Source organism: Scyliorhinus canicula, chromosome 1 (genome assembly GCF_902713615.1).
Source record: "Scyliorhinus canicula chromosome 1, sScyCan1.1, whole genome shotgun sequence".
Taxonomy (NCBI): domain Eukaryota; kingdom Metazoa; phylum Chordata; class Chondrichthyes; order Carcharhiniformes; family Scyliorhinidae; genus Scyliorhinus; species Scyliorhinus canicula.
The window spans coordinates 196560945-196576287 of record NC_052146.1 but is presented as its reverse complement, the minus strand read 5'-3'; positions in this window follow the sequence as shown (position 1 = coordinate 196576287).

Here is a 15343-nt window from a genome sequence, read left to right as displayed (position 1 = left end):
AAATCCCTCATTCGCTCACCGGCCGTGGCCCGCCTCCACACTCGCTCCGCCCCCTTTCCCCGCCCCTCAGTCGCGATCTCGGAGCCATGCCCACGCCTCTGATATCGGTCACGCCCCTCCTCCTCTGTCCTCAATTCTGAAGCAGCTTTCTTTCCTTTTGCACGTTTGCAACTTTGACATTTTAATTCAATATGAAGGAGTTGCGAACAGTTGCGTGTTTTTTTTCTCTGCGTCTGTAACTGTCAACACAAATGCAATAATTACGCAATAATAATTAGAAGCTGTTGGTATAAAGATTATCTGCACCTCTTTTGAAAATTGAATTCAATTACAGGGAAACTTCTGAGGTGCAACTTGTTGAAGGCAACAAGAAGCAAAATTGTGCTGATGGAAGGTATAATGTGGAGATGCCAGCGCTGTATAGGGGTGGGCACAGTAAGAAGGCTCACAACACCAGGTTAAAGTTCAACAGGACTATTTGAAATCTCAAATAGTCCTGTTGAACTTTAACCTGGTGTTTTGAGCCTTCTTACTGATGGAAAGTGGCATTGAGACAATTAGCTCTGTTTTCCTGTCCACAGATGTTGACCTGCTGAATATTTTTAGCCTTTTCTGTATATATTAATGGGTTGGAAGTCATGCAGACAGCTCTACAAAGGGTTGGTTAGATCAGTGTTTTTCAAACTTTTTTTGCCCGGGACCCATTTTTACCAACCGGCCACACTTCGCGACATGTGCCGGCCGACATTCGCGCCCCACCATTTTCTCTTACCTTTAATGCGAGAGGTGAGCCTGGCGTTATATTCTGTAGTCTAGAGTAGCGAAGAATGAGAAATGACCTAATTGAAACAGGCATTATTCTGAGGACACTATAGAGCAGATGCAGAATGTAAGTTTTTCTCAGATGGGTGGTTTCAGCCTGGGGATAGAACATAGAACAGTACAGCACAGAACAGGCCCTTCAGCCCTCAATGTTGTGCCGAGCCATGATCACCCTACTCAACCCACGTATCCACCCTATACCCGTAACCCAACAACCCCCCCCTAAACCTTACTTTTATTAGGACACTACGGGCAATTTAGCATGGCCAATCCACCTAACCCGCACATCTTTGGACTGTGGGAGGAAACCGGAGCACCCGGAGGAAACCCACGCACACAGGGGGAGGACGTGCAGACTCCACACAGACAGTGACCCAGCCGGGAATCGAACCTGGGACCCTGGAGCTGTGAAGCATTTATGCTAACCACCATGCTACCCTGCTGCCCTGATGTAATCTGCAAATTACAATGCGACAATTTTAGACATAGATGAGGAGGAATTACTTAACTCAAAGTATTGTGAATCTTTTTAATCTCAAATTCATTATCAAAGAGAGTTCTGCAGGCTCAGCCATTAAGTATATTCAAGACAGATGCAGGAAGACTGAATTGAATTTTTTTTTTAATCTTCTGAATCAGCGCTGGTCGCCGAGGACCAAACAGGTTTTGTGAAGGGTAGGCAGCTTTCCAGCAACATTAGGAGGCTGTTGAATGCAGTTATGACTCAGTCAGGTGGCATTGTATCCACAGACGTGGAGAAAGTCTTCGACCAGGTAGTGGAAGTATCTGTTTGAAATTCTGGGTAGTTTGTGGCGTGGGTGTATCATTTGTAGGTGGCTTTTGTATTTGTCCCCGGGGGCAAGTGTGCGTATAAACGAGACGAGTTCAAGGTACTTTGGCTACGTAGGGGAACGAGGAGGGGTGCCCGCTATCACCGTTGTTATTTACGCTGGCGATTGAGCCATTGGCAATGGCCCTTCGAGGGTCAGCCGAGTGGCAAGGGATTGTGATGGGGGGGGGGGAACACCGGTGTTGTTGTATGCGAATGACCTGTTGTTGTTCGTGTTAGACCCACTGGAGAGAATGGACAGAATTATGGGTCTGTTGGAGAGGTTTGGTGCCTCCTCCGGATATAAGCTGAATGTTGGGAAGAGCAAAGTGTTCCCGGTGAATGCAGCGGGGTGAGGAGCCAATTTGGAGGTACTACTGTTTATGGTGGCAAGAGAGCGGTTTAGGTATTTGGAGATTCAGGTAACGCATGAGTGGAACTTGACAGCATTAGTGGAGGAGGTCATGGCAGATCTCAAAAGGTGTGATATCCTATACTTAGAATCATAGAATTTACAGTGCAGAAGGAGGCTATTCGACCCATCGAGTCTACACCAGGTCTTGGAAAGAGCACCGTGCCTCAGCCCACACCGCCATCCTATCCCCGCAACCCAGTAACCCCACCTAACCTTTTGGACACTAAGGGGCAATTTAGCTTGGCCAATCGACCTAACCTGCACATAGAACATAGAACAGTACAGCACAGTACCAGCCTTACAGCCTGTCTTGTTATGCTCTAAGCGTAGCATAAGCGGCTTCCTTGTGGTGCACTTGACAAAGGAAGGTTCAGACGTGGAGATAACTTCAACATGTTTATTAAACTATTTACACTTCTATTACTCGGGTTCACCACTACTGTTAATCCTTCTATAGCTACTCAGACTGACTAACCAGTCTACTACAATCCACGTGGTGGGAGTGATATTGAATCAACCCTGTGTCTCTACTCACTGACTGTCTCCACTGGAAAGAGGAAGATCATGTGTGTTGTGTCCTTTATATATGAGTTGGTGTAATGCCCTCCTGTGGTTGTGTCACCTCTGTGTGTATCGTGAATGCCCATTGGTCGTGTCCCATCTAACTGTTCTATTGGTTGAGTGTCTGTGTGTCATGTCTCTGATGCTCCCTCTAGTGTCTAGCTAGTCTACATGTATTTACATTAACCCCTTGTGTATTTACAGTGATGCGAATCACCACACAGCCCACGATGTCGGCCTGTGCCAACCATTTATCATAATCTAAGATCAACCTAACCTACACCCCTCCAGTTGTCCATGTGCCTGTCCAAGAGTCGCTTAAATGTGACTAATGACTCTGACTCTACCACCTCTGCTGACAGTTCATTCCACACACCCACCACTCTATGTGTAAAGAACCTACCTCCGATATCTCCCCTATACCTTCCTCCAATCATCTTAAAATTATAACCTGTCATGAAGCCATTTCTGCCCTGGGGAAAAGTTTCCGACTATCCACTCTATCCATGCCTCTCATCACCTTGTACACCTCTATCAAGTCACCTCTTTTCCTTCTTAGCTCCAGTGAGAAAAGCCTTAGCTCCCTCAACCTTTCTTCATAAGACATGCCCTCCAGTCCAGGCAGCATCCTGGTAAATCTCTGCACCCTCTCCAAAGCATCCACATCCTTCCTATAATGAGGCAACCAGAATTGGACACAATATTCCAAGTGTGGTCTAACTAGGGTTTTATAAAGCTGCAGCAAAACCTTGCGGCTCTTAAACTCAATCCCCCTGTTAATGAAAGCCAACACACCATTCACCTTCTTAACAACCCTATCAACCTGGGTGACAACTTTGAGGGATCTATGTACGTGGTCCCCAAGATCCCTCTGTTCCTCCACACTTCCAAGAATCCTGCCTTTAACCCTGTATTCAGCATTCCAATTCGACCTTCCAAAATGAATCACATCACATTTATTTAGGTTGAACTCCATCTGCCACTTCTCAGCCCCGCTCTGCATCTGTGGGCGGGGGCCGGCGAATCATGCTTTCATGTTCTGGGGTTATGAGAAGCTGGAGAGCTTTTGGGAGGTGGTGTTTGGGATATTACCCAGGATAGTGGGGGCTGAGGTCAGGTTGGGCCCTATGGTGGCGATCTTTGGGGGTTCGGAGGAGCCGGGGCTGCTGAAGGGGAAGGTGTACGATGTAGTGACCTTTGCCTCTCTGATTGCCTGGTGAAGGATCCTGTTGAATTGAAGGTCGGATACACCACCGGGGGGGGGAGGGGGGGGCGACTTGGATGACTTCCTCCGGTTGGTGAAGATTGAGTTTGAGTTGAGGGGGGTCAGAAAAGGGTTTTGAGGTGGGGTGGAGGCCATTCCTGACTTTATTTGATGAGTTGTTCATCAAAGGGGCTGGGGGGGTGAGGGCGGAAGCCTCCCCGGCTTGCAGTACGGCTCCCACCCGACCTGGGTCTTCAGGTTACGTGCTAAGATCATCCCAATGGTGTGCAGCACACAACGTGATGATGCTGTTTCGGGGGGGGGGGGGGGGGGGGGGGGGGCAGAGCATATAAAACCTGAGTCAAACAGACGCCGCCCCTGATTCCGGAGTCAAAAGGGATTCTCTGCCCGATCGCCGATTACGAAATTGGCGTTGGAGAATGGTGAATCCCGCCCCACATCTTTCTTGCTTCTGATTAGAGGGTGCTTTTTAACAAGTGTCCTACCTTCAAATTTTAGTGATGCCTCCTTTATCTCATAGCTTACTGAGATTAATTGCAGCACGCCAGGTGAGGTAGAATGTTAATGTCTTTTCTGAAAAAAATAAACTTGTCTTTGTCAATGCTTTAACCAATTGGAATCAAGCTAACTGATTTACATTTCGCTCAGTTAACTGCCAGTCACCATAAACTGATGCATTCTTCATTGTTATGCCTCTACCGATCAACGTTCACTTGCCAGCCAATCAGCATTCTCTTCTCATACAATCTAAATGTGTTGATTTCCCTGACATTGTATTCTTGCGACTATCCTGAGGAGAACAAAATGAAAAGCTTTAATAAAAAATGTCTATATTTTTCAGCAATACTCAAGTTCTGTACTGCCAAATGACAAACATCTTTTCCTTTGTATTTGGGTTATTCCTCGCTACCAAACCTCAGTTCCATCATAGGCTGTCAGCGTGACATGTTTCAGTTTAAGATCACCTTTCTTTGGGTAACCGATCTGGCAACATTCTGACATTTCTCAAACTCATCGTCATCTTCCAGGTTATAGATGTTTTGGGTTCCTTATCTGTTTCACCCAACCTGCTGCTCTGCTTCTGGTAACTCTTTACCATCTTCATTCTGCACATCCTTTCCCAGTGATTAGGCTTTCACAAGCACTGCAGTTTTTTCCATATGAGGGACTGTCCCTTCCGTCTGTGAATACATTTGGTTGTCCATTCTGTTGTTGTTTCACTGCATCGACCATGCTGCCTTTCCCTTGAGTTAAATGAAGACTTGCTACTGGGGTAGTCGGTGTCTTCATCTGTTAATTTGGGGCTTCATTTGCTCTGGTAGCGTCAAGAACCAATGACAGTGAGAGCTTATATTGTCCAATCAAAGCTAACCTTTCATCCATTTCTTTGAATTTACACTTCTCAATCTTGTTGGGAAATTGTCAACAGGCTCACCTTGTTCCTGACTTGGACTCTGAAATTCCTATCGGGTCTGATGATTTGTTTTTTGATGGAGTTAGAGTCACTTATTCATGGAGTCATTCATGACACAGAAGAAAGCCATGCAGCCCTTCAAGTCCATATGTGCTGAATTTTTCAAAGGTTTTGTCTGGGCTTTTGTAACTGTCCTCGTTCATTCATCAGCTATTGAACAGATCATAGAATCATAGAATTTACAGTGCAGAATGAGGCCATTCGGCCCATCAAATCTGCACTGACTCTTGGAAAGAGCACCCTACTTAACCCCACACCTCCACCCTATCCCCGTAACCCTGCAACCCCATCTAACCTAAGGGAAATTTGGCATGGCCAATCCACCTAACCTGCACATCTTTGGACTGTGGGAGGAAACCGGAGCACCCGAAGGAAACCCACACAGACGCGGGGAGAACGTGCAGACTCCGCACAGACAGTGACCCAAATGGGAATCGAACCTGGGACTCTGGTGCTGTGAAGCCATAGTGCTAACCACTATGCTACCGTGCTGCCCTTTTTTTCTCCTGTCCACAAAATGATGTAGCTGACCTATTCCTCTGTCCGGTTGCGCTTCTGTTTAAACTTCTCAAATGCCTCTACAACATCACTGACCTCTCAATTCTCAATGGGCTGGAATTGTGCGTTTAGTTGCTGCAGCCTTGGCCAATTCGTTTCTGCACCATTCACTCAGCTTTTTCCCTCAGCACTAGGCACTAATTCGGGTTGATTTTTCTTAATCCAATTCAGTATTTATTTTGTTAATCATGTTTGCATTTTACTCGCAAACACCTGCTTCCACCATGTTATGTCATGTGGTTCCTAGAGGTTCGAAATAATCACACTATTTTACACAGATACCGGAGTCGTCAACCCTGCAAGTTGCTGAATCTGCAGATTGCACTTTGCACATCTCAGCCATCTCAGAACCCATCGGACCACCACATCTAGCGACATATGACAATACAATATCTAAATCTTCTCGGAATACTATTTTTTTTTAAAAATATTTATTTAAAAATGTTCATTTAAATAAAATCATCCAAAACAATTAACCAAAATTACACAATAGAAATAAGAGGCAAACATCTTTGGAAGAACCCCTCCACCGACCCTCTTCTGTGTCATCAATGACTCTACGAAGGTGTACTTAACCTTCTCCAAATATAGAAAAGACATGAGATCACCCAACCAAGCTGAGGCACTGGGCAGTGTAGGAGACCTCCACCCAAGGAGAAATCATCTCATCTCAGCATTCTATAATATAACAGACCCAGTTCCATACACATGGAGCATTCGCAAATGTCATTGGGAGAGAATAATATGATCAGCAAGGGGCGGTATGGTGGCACAGTGGTTAGCACTGCTGCCTCACAGCACCAGGAACCCGAGTTCAATTCCAACCTTGGGTGGCTGTCTGTGTGGAGTTTGTACGTTCTCCCCATGTCTGCGTGGGTTTCCTCCCACAATCCAAAGATGCGCAGGTTAGGTAGATTGGCCATGCTAAATTGTCCCTTAATGTCCAAACATGTGCAGGTAAGGTGGGGTTAAGGAGATAGAGCAGGAAAATGGGCTTAGGTAAGGTGCCGTTAAAGAAAAATCAGATTAGCATGCACCAAGTAGAAACCAGAGCTACTGACACAAGAGGGCGCCATTAATGAAATGAAAATCGCTTACTGTCACAAGTAGGTTTCAATGAAGTTACTGTGAAAAGCCCCAAGTTGCCACATTCTGGCGCCTGTTCGGGGAGGCTGGTACGGGAATTGAACCGTGTTGCTGGCCTGCCTTGGTCTGCTTTAAAAGCCAGCTATGTAGCCCAGTGTGCTAAACCAGCCCCTACCAAGTTTGGACATTACCAAGAAGTATGGACATTTTAAAAATTGCCTTGTGCACCATGATAAATAACAGCCGAGGGAAAATATTATGAATTCCAAATAATCTGCATTTCAGATCATTTATACATACTGTCAATCTTAGCTGAGGTTTGGAGAAATAAAGCAAATTCTAAAACTTTACATAATTCTCGAGTTACACTTCCGTATTTCTATAGATACATTTTCTACTATCATTATTATTATTATTTCTGCGAAAGTTTTTTTTAAACTGAATTATTTAGAGGAAATTTGTTTTACTTGTTTTGATCTGAGGGTGAACTGAATAGTGATCCCTGGCATAAAACTGAAAGCATTCCTTCTAATAAAACAGAAGTCCCCGGTTTATGTTGTACTCCAGTGGAGACTGCAATCTCAGAGTATGCAGGTTGCTGAGAGGACAGCGACAATGTCGCCCCTCATTCTGTGAACCCTGCTCACCAACGAGGGGTGGAAGGGAGGAGTGGGGCAGGACTAGCAACTAGCACTGCTGCCTCACAGCTCCAGGGTTCCGGGTTCAATTCTGGCCTCAGGTGACTGTGTGTGTGGAGTTAGCACTTTCTCCCCCGTCTGCGTGGGTTTGCTCTGGGTGCTTCGGTTTCCTTCCACAGTCCAAAGATGTGCAGGTTAGGTGGATTGACCACGTTAAATTGCCCCTTAGTATCCAAAAGGTTAGGTGGGGATACTGTGTTACAGAGATAGGGTGGAGGCGTGGGCTTAAGTAGAGTGCTCTTTCCAAGGGCCGGTGCAGACTCGATGGGCCGAATGGCCTCCTTCTGCACTGTAAATTCTATGATTCTACCCTTGGTGCAATTCTTAAAAATGTATTCTTTCAAGGGATGTGGGTATTGGTTGTGATTGCCCATCCCTAGATTGGGGCACTAATCATAGGATTTGGGTACTTTTAGATCATTTCAGGTCATGATAATGTAAGATAATAAGCTTTGACACAATGTCATGAGGTATTGGTGGGTACTTGTCATGAGGCAATTTTGTACTAGTCCAATGTTGGACATTGTATTCATCCTTTGTGTGATACCAGGCATTCTATGAGACTCTCTATGGGTGAAGATTTCCCACAGCAGAAACACTTTGCGGTGTCATTCTTCATCCAGGGAAATGAGATACATTTTTAAAATAATATTTGAATTGAACATTTTTAATGAATACAGAACAACAAAACAAACCACACCCTTGATGCACTATCAATAACGACGAGATGATGGACCTCTGCATCAAGCCAGATCGCCTGCAGGTGCACCCTCAAGCAGACAACGCCAAGTCGGCCTTCGCCCACTGGCTAGCTTGCTTTGAAGCCTACATCGGATCTGTGACAGAACCACCCACAGAGGCACAGAAACTCCAGATCCTGTATACACGGCTGAGCTCCGATATCTTTCCCCTCATCTGGGACGCGCCCACCTACGCTGAGGCCATGGCGCTTCTGAAGGAGAACTACACCCAGCAGACCAACAAACTCTAAACCAGGCACCTCCTGTCCACACGGCATCAACTCCCCGGTGAGTCTGTGGAAAGTTTCTGGCGTGCCCTGCATGCCCTGGCGAGGGACTGCGATTGCCAGGCCCTTTCGGCAACAGCTGCAGGAGGCTGCACATCTCTGCTTAATAAATAGATGCACTGTCAATTATGACGAGACGAGAGTAGAGTGTAATCGAGGCTTTATTAAGCAGAGATGTGTAGCCTCCTGCAGCTGCTGCCGAAATAGCTGCAGCTCGGTGAGCACACACATTTATACTCCGCCTACTGGGTAGAGTCAGCAGACAGGGATCTACCCCTGTACCTGTAGTACAGGAGCCTTACCGTATTACATCTCATATGTGATACATATAACAGTGGTGACTACCACATTCCTCAAAGAAAATAGCAATCCCCAGCCCCCCAACAACTGACATTGACTAGCTCTTTAAAAAAAAACAGAATGAAAGGACGCAACCTTTTATAAAATGCCTCAGTTTCACCCCTTAACATATACTTACTTTTTTCATGATGCAAAAACTCCATAAGATCTCCCAGCCATGCCGAGGAATTGGGTGGAGAAGCTGACCCCCACTCCAACAGCAACCGCCTGCGAGCGAGGGGAATGAGATACATAAAGTTTGGTGCAGGCAAAATGTAAAAACATGAGAAATAGCATTGGCTTGCAGCTAGTTATCGCTCCACCTCTCTGCTAAGTTGTTGTAAGAGCCTTACTCAAGGGACTGGTTTAGCTCATTTGGCTGGACAGCTGGTTCATGATGCAGAACATCGCGGGTTCAATTCCTGTACCAGCTGAGGTTATTCATGAAGGCCCCACCTTCTCAACCTTGCCCCTCACCTGAGTTGTGGTGATCCTCAGGTTCAATGATCACCAGTCAACTCTCACCCTCAAAGAGGAAAGTGTCAATGGTGAACTGGGACTGTGGCAATTTTACTTAAGCGGTGTATCCATTATCAAGAGTGGCTCAGTAACACCACTACTGTCATGCCCTCCTGCACCTGCACCCTTCATTGAGGCTTGATCCTCTGGCTTGCTTGTAATGGTAGAGTGGCAAATGTGCCAGGCCATGAAGTTACAGATTGTGGTTGAATACAATTCGGCTGCTACTGATGGCCCTCAGCGCTTCATGGATGCCCAGACTTGACTTGCTAGATCTGTTCTGAATGTCTCCCATTTAGCACAGTGATAGGGCCACACAACACAGTGGATGGTATCCTTAATATGAAGATGTAACTTCACCTCCACAAGGACTGTGCAGTGGTCACTCCAACCGATACTGGACAGGTGCATCTGCAGCAGGCAGATTGGTGAAGATGAGGTCTAGTATGTTTTTCCTTCTTAATGGTTCCCTCGCCACCTGTCATAGATCCCAGTCTAGCAGCTATGTCCTTTAGGACCTGGCCAGCTCGGTCAGTAGTAGTACTATCGAGCCACTCTTGGTGATGGACATTTAAGTCTCCCACTCAGAGCACATTCTGTACCCTTGCTACCCTCAGTGCTTCCTCCAAGTGGTGTTCAACATGGAGGAGCACTGATTCATCAGCTGATGGTGCCGGTACGTGGTAATCAGCAGGAGGTTTCCAGAGGATTAGATAGGGTGGACAGTGAGAGCCTTTTTCCTCGGATGGTGATGGATAGCACGAGGGGACATAGCTTTAAATTGAGGGGAGATAGATATAGGACAGATGTCAGAAGTAGGTTCTTTACTCAGAGAGTAGTAGGGGCGTGGAATGCCCTGCTTGCAACAGTAGGGGACTCGCCAACATTAAGAGCATTTAAATGGTCATTGGATAAACATATGGATGATAATGGAATAGTGTAGATGGGCTTTAGATTCGTTTCACAGGTCGGCACAACATTGTAATGTTCTATTATTCTATTTGCCCATGTTTAACCTGAGACTTCATGGGGTCCAGAGTCGATGCTGAGGACTCCCAAGTATCATCAATGTGAAGGATGGTAATTGCTGCTTCTGTTGAAAATTTCAGACTCTTGGTTTTGACCATAGTATACCTCCCAAGTGTATACCACTGTGCCGCCACCTCTGCTGGGTCTATCCTGCCGATGAGACAGGACATACCCAGGAATGGCAATAGTGGTGTCTGGGACATTGTCTGAAAGTTATGATTCTGTGAGTATGACTATGTCAGGCTGTTACTTGACTAGTCTGTGAGACAGCTCTCCCAACTTTGGCACAAGCCCTCAGATGTTAGTGAAGAGGACATAGCAGGGGCGACAGGGCTGGGTTTGCCTTTGCTGTTTCCGTGCTGAGGTCGATGCCTGGTTTCTTTCCTTTTAGACTTTGTAATGGTTTTTATACAACTGAGTGATTTGCCAGGCAATTTCAGAGGGCATTCAAGAGTCTAGAGTCACGTGCAGTCCAGACCATATTTTATTCCTTGAAAGACATCAGTGAACGAGCTGTGGCGGGGTTCGCCAGGTAATCTGGCGCATTGCCCTGGGTCTCTGGATTAACAGTACAGTGACAATACCATAACACCACTGCCTCTCCTCTTACAACATCAAGAAGCAGTATTAGAACGTGGATAGTAGATTGGATAAGTAAAACAATTTTTATTACATCTTTCCAATGTTTTATCATCGTTTTGAAATGAAAATCGCTTATTGTCACAAGTAGGCTTCAAATGAAGTTACTGTGAAAAGCCCCTAGTCGCCACATTCCGGCGCCTGTTCAGGGAGGCTGGTACGGGAATTGAACCGTGCTGCTGGCCTGCCTTGGTCTGCTTTCAAAGCCAGCCCTGTGCTAAACCAGCCCCTTACATCGCAGGTGAATACTTATATCGACAGTGTTTTCTGGTTCATACACTTGAGACATTCTAATGACATTTTATAATCCAGAGAATTCTGAAATCCAGATGAATTGGACCAAAGCATTCTGGAGTGAAGAGGTTATAATGTGTTAGCAGTGTCCTGTTAGCTATTAAATTGAAACACAACTAATCAGATACTTTTTAGACTTGGGCTGTGCTGGCAAGACCGCGTATTTTATTGTACAAATAATGATTGTTTGTGCAGCTGAGTGATTTGTTGGACCTCTTCAGAGGGTGTAAAGAATCAGCTTTACAATACTGACCAGAATTGCATTAGACGGTTCCCTTCCCGAAAGGGGTTGTTCCAATTTTGCAAAACCCTATTGGATTGCATAGCAGGATGAGTGTGTCACCGAAAATCCTTCCAACACACCAATGGCTGGTGGTAAGAGTGGGAGAGACTCCTAGTCAGCCAGGCTTGATACCGGAGTAGTACTCCTCAAGTCATATAAGCCTCCGGAGAAAGACTAGGGACCTGTTCCGGGAATGACTAGCTATAGAAACAGACAAAAGTCTACCTTAGTGCACCACTAGGTGCAGGAAGAGAATTGCAATTGGAATCGGATTACATGTCCACTATTCCTGGTGTCTGTGCACAGATGACCAGATTTGTTGAATTCAGTCCCAGTTTACCACAGCGGGATTTGAACTCACAACCTCTAGGTGGTCAATATTTTAATCACTCTACCCAGAGCAGCCGTAAATGTCACTGCCTGAAACAAAGAAACTCATCTTTCAAAGCTTCTACACATCTTTTGAGCTTTGTGACTCAGTGGAGCCGAGCAATTGATACGGTGAAGACAGATCTATGGCCTCTGGACAGGATTCATTACTCTGAACAAATTGTCACGGTGAGCGTTTTAACGTGAAGAGTGCTGCACACTCACATCACATTCTCCCCGTGTGCTTGAAACTCCGCAGGAAATCTCATAATGGACCATTTTCAAAATGGATCACTTCCAAAGCCTCAAGCGAAGATCAAAAGCAAAATATTTTTAAAAACAAGAGAAACAGCACTTCATGGGGTGCTTATTGACACATTCTTGGCTTTAAAAGTTGTCACAGTAAACAAAGGTGTTTTGAATCAATGGGTAGAATGTACAGCATGGAAGCAAGTGATTTAGCTCAGTCAGTCCGCACTGCACAGCTGTATCCACTCACCCATTTGCCTCCTCTGTCCTTTTCGAGCATCTAAGTACTTTTTTTTATGTACACGCATTGTCATTTTATTTAACAATTCTCAAATAACTCAATACCAGCAGAGGGTCCAAATAGGTTTATATAAACCAGATGGGCAAGGCTTCAGGACATTGACGCACCTCCTCCTTCCCTCAGCTGTAGCTCTCCCATGTTGGCATCAAGATGCTAAGGGAGTGAATCAGTATCCCTCAGTCAGGCTCTCAGTGCAGCAACTAACTGGTTATGGGCTATGCTTCAACAATAGATAAGTCATGGAATTCCACATTATAATCAACCCCTATGTAAAGTTGCCTTTTCTTTGTGTATTCACTTTAAATTTGGGCTCATTCCATTGGTGACCGAGTACAATTTATCAAAACAAACATTGCATAACATCGCGGCTACGTAACTGCACTGGTTCCCCCAGGGCCTGAGTTATGATCCGAAGGCATTATTCCTCCAGCAGCTGAGGAATTTAAATTCAATTAATGAAATAAATCTGGAAGAAAAAGCTACGAGCATTATGGCAGCCATGATGCTATGGCATTGTTCTAAAAACCCATCTATTCACTAATGTCCTTTTGGAGAGGAAATCTGCCATCCTTACCTGCTCTGGCCTACATGTGACACCAAACCGACATCAAGGGGGTTGATTCTTAACTGCCCCTTTGAAACGGCCTGGCAAAGCCACTCAATTGTACCAAGCCACATTGAAAACTAATAAAATAAGATCTGACTACACCAACTAGACTCCGGAAATGACAAAGGCACACCCTGTTCAATTGATTCAGCAAAGTCCTTATTAACATATGGGGACTCAATCGTGTCAAGATTTGGAGACTCCTCCCACAGATTAGTCAGCCAATAGTCTGACATAATCATTGACTGAAAATCATAGTTTTCAGTCAATGTCCCAAACACTTACAGCAACATCCCTGGGTATGTTCTGTCCCACTAACAGGACAGACCCACCAGAGGGCAGCACAGGGGCACAGTAGTGGTTAACACTGCTGCCTCACAGCGCCAGGGACCCAGGTTCATTTCTGACCTTGGGTGACTGTGCGGAGTTTGCACATTCTCCCTTGACTGCGTAGGTTTCCTCCCACAGCCCAAAGGTGTGCAGGTTAGGTGGATTGGCACGCTCAGTGCATGGGGTTACAGGGATAGGGAAGGGGACTGGGCCTAGGCAGGGTGCTCTTTCAAAGGATCAGTGCAGACTGGATGGGTTAAATGGCCTCCTTCTGCACTGTAGGTATTCTACGGATTCTGGGTGGTGGCACAGTGGCATACAGTTTGGAGGAAGTGACCCTGGGAGTTCTCAACATTGACTCCAGATGCAATAACATGGCATAAGGTCAAATATGGGCAAGGAAAGCTCCAGGAGGAGCATCCACCTACTGTCCCACTCTGTTCACCCCCCAGCTTGTTGAGTCAGGTTCTTCTCCATGTTGAACATTAATTGAAACAGAGTGGCAAGAGCTCATAATGTAATCAATCTCCTTCACCAAGAGTGACTCAGAATTGAGCATACTGGCCAGGTTCTGAAGAACATACCTACCAGACTCAACTTGATGGTGAGGAAACCAGAAAGGAAACTTGGTCTTGTCCTCACCACTCTACCTGCCATAAGTGCATCTCTCCATGAAACATTGGATGGAGTGACCACCGCACAGTCCTTGAGGAGTCAAAATCGTAACTTCACACTGACGGTGCTCTGCCATGGTGCTAAAGGGGATAAGCTTAAAACTGGGCATCCATGGGGCACCGTGGGCCATCAGCAACAGCAGAATGGTATTCCAATGCAATCTATGACCTTGTGGCCCAGTATATCCCCCCCACTCTGCCATTATCATTAAACCGAATGCCAATGTTTATTCAATGAAGAATATAGGGAACGTGTCAATAGCCGTGTCAGGCATACCTAAGGATGAGATGGCAGCTCAGTGAAGTTAAAACACAGGACACAGAAATACTAAACAGCAGAAACAGCTAAACAGAGTTAAGCTATACCACATCCAACAGGTCAAAGCTCTGCAGTGCTGCCACAGCCAGCCGTGAATGGTGGTGGACAATTAAACAACTAATAGGAGGAGAAACTAATGGCAGAGCCCAGAACACAAGTGCAACAGAGAAGGCTGAAACAACTGCAACCTTCTTCAGTCAATAGTGCCGAGTGGATGATCCATATCTGCCTCCTTCTCAGGTCTCCAGCATCATAGTTGCCAGTCCTCAGTCAATTCGATTCACTCCACTTGATATCAAGAAATGGCTGATGGAACTGCATGCTGCAAAGGCTATGGGCCCTGACAACATTCCAGTAATAGTACTAAAGACTTGTGCTCCAGAACTAATGGTGCCCCTAGCCAAGCTGTTCTGGTAACACTGGTATCTACCCAGCAATGTAAAAAGTTTCCCAAGTATATCCTTACCACAAAAATCAGGACAAATCCAACCCACCAATTACTGCCCCATCAGTGTATTGTCAATCATCAGCAAAGTGATGGAAAGAGTTGCAGGCGCTATCAAACAACACTTGCCTAGCAATAATTTGTTCAATGATGAGTTCCACCAGGGTCACTCAGCTCCAGACGTCATTGCAGCCTTGGTTCAAACATGATCAAAAGAGCTGAATGCCAGAGGTGAGGTGAGAGTGACTGCC